Below are 6,776 nucleotides of genomic sequence, written 5' to 3'. Positions count from 1 at the left end.
CATAGGAGATCTCAGTGTGACGAGTGGTGGCGATTGTGCTTTGGATCAATTGACTCCATAAGATAGAACCAAAAACGAGATTTACTCAATGGTAGAGGCCATAGAGAATAGTAGAGAACAACATGGTTGCACTGTTAGAGCCTGCAACTCTTTTTGAGAAGCTCTTGAACAGAAGAGTGAACAACCCATTCCACATTGGATGAAGAAAGAGCTTCCAGAAATTTGACAATAATGAAATATCTCCAATGTATCCCATTTGGTAGTACATATTGATGAGAGGAGAAGTTGAAATCGGTTCTGGATCCACGAGTCCTTCAGATGAACCAAACCCTAAAAGTCTACAAAAATAGGATTTGGAGATCGAGGTCTTGTGAGAAGCTACCTCGAAGTGATTGACTCCATCAGATTGACTGTATTTGGCAGAAGAATAAGCCTTAGAAAGATGGACCAAAGGAACTGATTCCACTATGGTTAAAGCTTGAGCCAGTGGCGAGAACCGTAAGCATTCCATCATAGGCCTTAAGGCTTCATTGTAGCTGTAACATCCCCAGACCAGGTATACCTTATAAACCCTTGTTCTTTTGGTATAATTTTAAGTTTAACCCTTATTGATAAAAAGGTGGTAAATAAGTACGCGGGGTGTATGCGAGTGTACGCTCAGCGTACTCATATGCGTGTTTTTGACACGGAAGCCACCTAGTACGTTGGGCGTACTAGGCCCAGAGTGAAAACCCTAATTTGAGGCGTGTCCCTATATAAAGGATATGATGTCCTCATTCCTGGCCACCATCCTCAGACAAACAACCCTCTCAAACCCTGAATACTCGTCCATTGAGCTTGTGTGTCCATTTGTGAGCTATTGAGTGATCTTGTGTTTCTTTGGAGTAAAGAAAGAGCCTTGAAGAAGAAGGAGTGGGATTCCAGGCTTTGGATATGAGCTTACCTGAGTTTGGAGCTTAATTTGAGGTATAAAGCTCAAATCTTTCTCACTCTTTTGATTTGTACATCATGTTAGACCAGTTTAGGGTTTTGGTCCCAAAGTTGGATGCTTTATGAGATATTGAGCTCAAGAGACTATGATCAGCTCCTTTGAGTGTCCTTAGTGATATAGTGTCCTAAAAATCAAGACTTGGACGTGTGAGCCAACCCATGCATGAGATATGAGCATTTCGAGATAAAAGAATGAGAGTTTTGGGTGTTTGTGACTTTATCAATCACGCAAAGGCTTAAAGTCACAAACTTTATTGAGTAAGAGCCTTTAAGGAGTCTAGAGCTATGATATATGCTAAGGTCTTAACGGATTAAGACCAAATGAGTAGGAAGAGCAAAATTGGGACGTACGCTGAGTGTAATCCTAGTACACGCAGCGTACGCGATGCCGTTGACTTTTGGGGTTTGGTCAATTTGTGGACTATTAAGGCCATGGAGGGGTAAAATGGTCGTTTACTCATCTGTGAGCTTATAGAAGGGTTAGTCTAGCTTCTTTGAGAGCCATTATTAATTAGGGATAATTATCATATGTGTTAGGTGGAGGCTAGACCGGTGATTTGAGTTCGAGGTTATCCGATTTCTTACGAGGTGAGTCTTCTAACTATACTTACCATGAGTGGTATATATATGTGTGACCGGAGGGCCTTATGTTCTTCCTTGAGTTATGTGATATTATGCATTTTGTCTGTGTGATATATATGCTATATTCTGTGCTTACTGAGATAGGACCGGAGGGTGCAAACCGAGTTGTGAGACCGGTGGGTCCTCATTGAGACACATGACCGGAGGGTCCACACCGAGACGCATGAGACCGGAGGGTCCATGCCGAGTTATAGCAATGAGAGGGTTATTATTTTTGTATGTGGTGTTTTGGGGAACTCACTAAGGTTTGTGTTTACCGTGTTGTGTGATGTGTGTTTCAGGTACTTCTCAGGACTGCGCAAAGGCGCCAACATGATAGTACACACCTGTTCGAGACTTTGTTGAGGATTATGGGATTGACTTTTATTTGTGGATTTATGTTGACATTTTAGACACTTGTGGTTTTATGAAATATAATATATTAGTTTTATGTGTTTTAAAAATGAAAATTTTGGTTTGAAAATTTACATCGTTACAAGTTGGTATCAGAGCCTTGGTTTGAGGGATTCAGATGCACCTTTGGGTATGCCTGGACACAAACTGAGGATTTGAGAAAAAATTTCAAAAGGAATGATTTTTCTAAGCCGAATAAGAGATTCTAAGAGAAAACAAGAAGGAGCAGTGTGTATAATCAACCAAAGCCCGAACGGTGGTTTCCCAAAATACCCTTAATTGTTTACTTTCTAAGATATGTATGAGATGTTTATGAGATATTAGAAATGCATGCTAGAGAGTAGGCTAGGTATTTCATATTTTAGGGCTAGAGATGCCTGATTCGTGATGCCTTAGCCTAGGAGATGCTTTTGATCAATGTTATCTATTATTTGCTCTGAGTATGTGATGAGTTCTGAGTCGAGAGATAATCTAGGAAGAGATACATAGATGAGCATATGAGTAGCCTACTAAGAGAGTAGCCTGATATTTGTGAGAGATAGTGTACTTGTGTATTAGAATCCTAGGAATAGGACTTGGGATGACTACAGGTTGGTGTGGAAGGTAGTATTGGGCCCGTACTACTGAAAGCACCGGATCTGTATGCAGCCTAAGTAAGAATCCTTAGGGTACTAAGGAGCCTGTAGGGGTGGGAATCGAGTGTAAGTATACTCGAGCGAGTTTCTGATGATTTTTGTGTTGTGTTTCAGAGACATCATGGTGGGTACACACCGCAACCCTGAGAGCAGTGGGACCAGTGATGAGGAAATCCGCATGATCATCCATGACGAGGTGGCTACATCCATTCGAGAGGCTATACCAGAGATGTTTGGGTCTATTAAGACCACACTGATTGAGATGTTTGATGAGCGATACGTTGCTGTTACTGAGGTTGCTACTGCTACATCCACTGCAGCTGTTGTTTCCACTTGGCCACATGGAGGTGACTCATTGTTGTTTCGGGAGTTCAGCAACACGAAGCCACCAGAGTTCAATAGGACACAGGATCTGATTGTTTCCAAGAGATGGATCGCTGATATTGAGGGATGATTTTATACTTGTTCATGCCCAGAGCATCTGAGAGTCCGATTCGCCCTGAACCAGCTTCGTTTGGGAGCGAAGGACTGGTGGAAGTTTGTAACGATTGATTTTACCCCAGAAGATCATGCTGCAGTGAATTGGGAGAGGTTCACCAAGTTGTTTCGAGATGAGTATGTTCCCCAGGTGGAGAGGGAGCGTTTGGTACAGGAGTTTCTGTCTCTCAAGCAGAAGACAGAGTCGGTGAATGAGATTACGAGGATGTTCCATGAGAGGGCATTGTTCTGCCCTGAGCACGTGTCCACTGAGCAGGCACGTGTGAGTCGGTATTTCAGCATCTTGAGGAGAGACATTCAGTAGTTCGTGAAAAACTCGTCTTATCAGACATTGGCTGAGTTGCAGACTCAATCCAGGAGGATGGAGATTGAGTTGGAGATTCAGTCCAGAGAGGAGGCAGAGCAGCAGAGGAGAGATAGGAGACCGATACAGCTGTAGCCGGAGGCTAAGCGGTCTAAGCCCGTTGATTCGAGGGCTGGAGGCCAGAAGGGTCACACGTGTAGCAAGTGCGACAAGGTCCACGAGGGATCTTGATGGTCGGGGATTTGCTACAAATGTGGTAAGGAGGGGCATATGGTGAGGGACTGCCCCAAGGGATTTTCTATTTGCTTCCATTGCAACCAGACGGGCCATCGGAAGGCCGAGTGCCCTCAGCTCATTCAGGGATCAGTCGAGGGTTCTGCTTTTGCTGCTATTCGTGTTACAAATAGTCGGCCAGTGAAGGCTGAGACATCGAGGGCTCGCGGGAGAGCTTTTCAGCTAACAACGGAGGAGGTACGCGCAACACCAGATGTTGTAGCTGGTACGTATTTCCCTCTTTTCCTGTTATTTTGAGATTTGTGCATGATTATATTGTGTTATATATAGGTACTTTTCTTGTGAGTTATGTACCTGCTTCGGTGTTATTTGACTCGGGTGCGAGCCGATCCTTTGTGTCCTTAGCTTTTAGCCGTCACATTAGTGTCGTGCGAGAGGCGTTGAGTCGACCTCTGAGAGTTTCTATAGCCGACGAGCATGCATTTTATGCGACCAAGGTTTCCCGAGGATGTGTTTTGGAGATTTTTGGTGTGGAGTTCCTGATAGATCTAGTGCCGATAGCGATGGGTGATGTGTGTATCATTATGGGCATGGACTGATTTAGTCGATTTGGGGCTATGATCGACAGTGAGAAACAGATGGTGACTATACGAGACCCTAGTGGGGGAGTGCTTGCCGTGTACGACGAGGGTACCAGGTCCGGATCAGCTTTTTGCTCTGCTGCCAGAGCGAGACAGAGTATACAGCAGGGCTGTATGGGCTTTTTGGTGTACAAGGCACCTTATCGCCTTGTGCCGCCGGAGATGAAAAAGTTATCCTCTCAGCTTTAGGAGCTGCTGGGGAAGGGTTTTATCATACCGAGTAGCTATCCGTGGGGAGCACCGATCCTTTTTGTCAAGAAGAAGGATGGTTCACACCGGATGTGTATAGATTACCGAGAATTGAACAAGATGACGATCAAGAACCGTTATCCACTTCTGAGGATCGACGATTTATTTGATCAGTTGCAGGGTGCATCTTAGTTTTCCAAGATTGATTTGAGATCTGGATATCACCAGATGAGAGTATGCGAGGAGGATATTCAGAAGATGGCCTTTAGAACTCATTATGGGCATTACGAGTTTGTGGTGATGCCTTTCGGGCTCACCAACGCACCGGTAGCATTCATGGATCTCATGAACCGGGTGTGTAGGCTTATGTTGGATCGGTCGTTGATTGTGTTCATCAATGACATCTTGGTGTATTCAAGGTCCAGAGAGCAACATGAGGAGCATCTGTGAGAGGTTCTTGTGGTTTTGAGGTCAGAGAGGCTTTGTGCCAAATTCTCCAAGTGAGATTTCTGGTTATAGGAGGTCCAGTTCTCGGGACACCTCGTTAATCAGAATGGGATATTGGTCGATCCGGCCAAAATTGAGGCAATTATGCGATGGGAGGTGCCAAGATCCCCATCCAAGATCAAGAGTTTTCGGGGATTGGCCGGTTACTATCGGAGATTTATCAAGGATTTCTCCAAGATTACGGTTCCTCTCACCAGATTGACCCGGAAGGGTGTTACTTTTGTTTGGGGGCCTGAGCAGCATGCATCATTCGAGACTCTTCGCTAGAGGTTGTGCGAAGCTCCGAAGTTAGCCCTTCTGGAGGGAGTGGAGGACTTCGTAGTCTATTGTGATGCATCTATTTTAGGGATGGGTGCAGTGTTGATGCAGATGGGTCACATGATAGCATATGCGTCGAGGCAGTTGAAACCTCACTAGACGAGGTATCCCACCGATGATTTGGAGTTGGAGGCGGTGGTGTTCGCCGTCAATATTTGGTGCCACTACCTTTATGGTGTTCGGTGTACCATATACACGGACCATAAGAGCCTGAAGTACCCGATGGATCAGCCCAACCAGAATATGAGGCATAGGAGATGGTTAGATGTAGTGAAGGACTACGACTGCGAGATCTTATATCACCCAGGCAAGGCTAATGTGGTAGCTGATGCCTTGAGTCGTAGAGCCGAGAGGTGCTCCGATCCGAGATGTGTGTATAAGGATGACGGTGATGACTCTAGTCTTAGATACCATCCGAGAGGCTCAGGTAGGGGCTATGAGGCCGGAGAACCGCAAGAGAGAGCGTGCGGTCGATCAGGTTTCCGAGTTTCAGTTAGATAGTCGGGGACTTATGAATTTCCGAGGTCGGATTTGGGTGCCATATACAGGTGGAGCTCGGCGTATATTGATGAAGGAGGCCCATAGATCGAGATTCTCAATCCACTAAGGGGCCACTAAGATGTATTTGGACCTGAAGAGAGACTATTGGTGGCCTTGTATGAAGAGGAATGTGGCATGGGTTGTAGGGAGGTGCTTGACCTATCGTCGGGTTAAGGTGGAGCACCAACGTCCATATGGTCCTTTACAACCTTTGGAGATTCCCCAGTGGAAGTGGGAACATATTTCTCTGGACTCTGTCACCAAGTTACCAAAAACTGCGTGTGGGGTGGACGTGATATGAGTGATTGTGGACCGGTGTAACGACCCAAAAATCACAACTAAAAATATCTTTAAAAACCTTACTAAATCATATTTATAAAGACTGTAACATAAGTTATAACATAATCTTCGAGTATTAAATTCAAAACATATTATCATTATCAGAGTCAAACATTCCCAGATTAACTGACTATGGTGTGTGCACTGCAATCTTCCCGAGCTCCTCCTTTGAAAACTGAGTACCTGAAACCAAAACTGAAAACGGTAAGCACGACGCTTAGTGAGCTCCCCCAATCTACCACATACCCCACAATAACATATAAAGCACATACTGGGCCTTGCCCACTGCATTGGACCGAAGTCCAGGCTAACTAGGGCCTTGCCCCCTGCATCGAACCGAAGTCCGGACTAACTGGGGCCTTGCCCCCTGCATCGGACCGAAGTCCGGAAACTGACTGGGACCTTGTCCCCTGCATCGGACCGAAGTCCGGACTAACTGACTGGGACCTTGTCCCCTGCATCGGACCGAAGTCCGGACTAACTGGGGCCTTGCCCCCTGCATCGGAACGAAGTCCGGAACTAACTGAACATCACATAACATAAACA

This window comes from Lactuca serriola, chromosome 3, assembly GCF_051521515.1.
Source record: "Lactuca serriola cultivar US96UC23 chromosome 3, Lser_US96UC23_V15, whole genome shotgun sequence".
NCBI classification, from domain to species: domain Eukaryota; kingdom Viridiplantae; phylum Streptophyta; class Magnoliopsida; order Asterales; family Asteraceae; genus Lactuca; species Lactuca serriola.
This window is presented reverse-complemented; position numbering follows the sequence as displayed.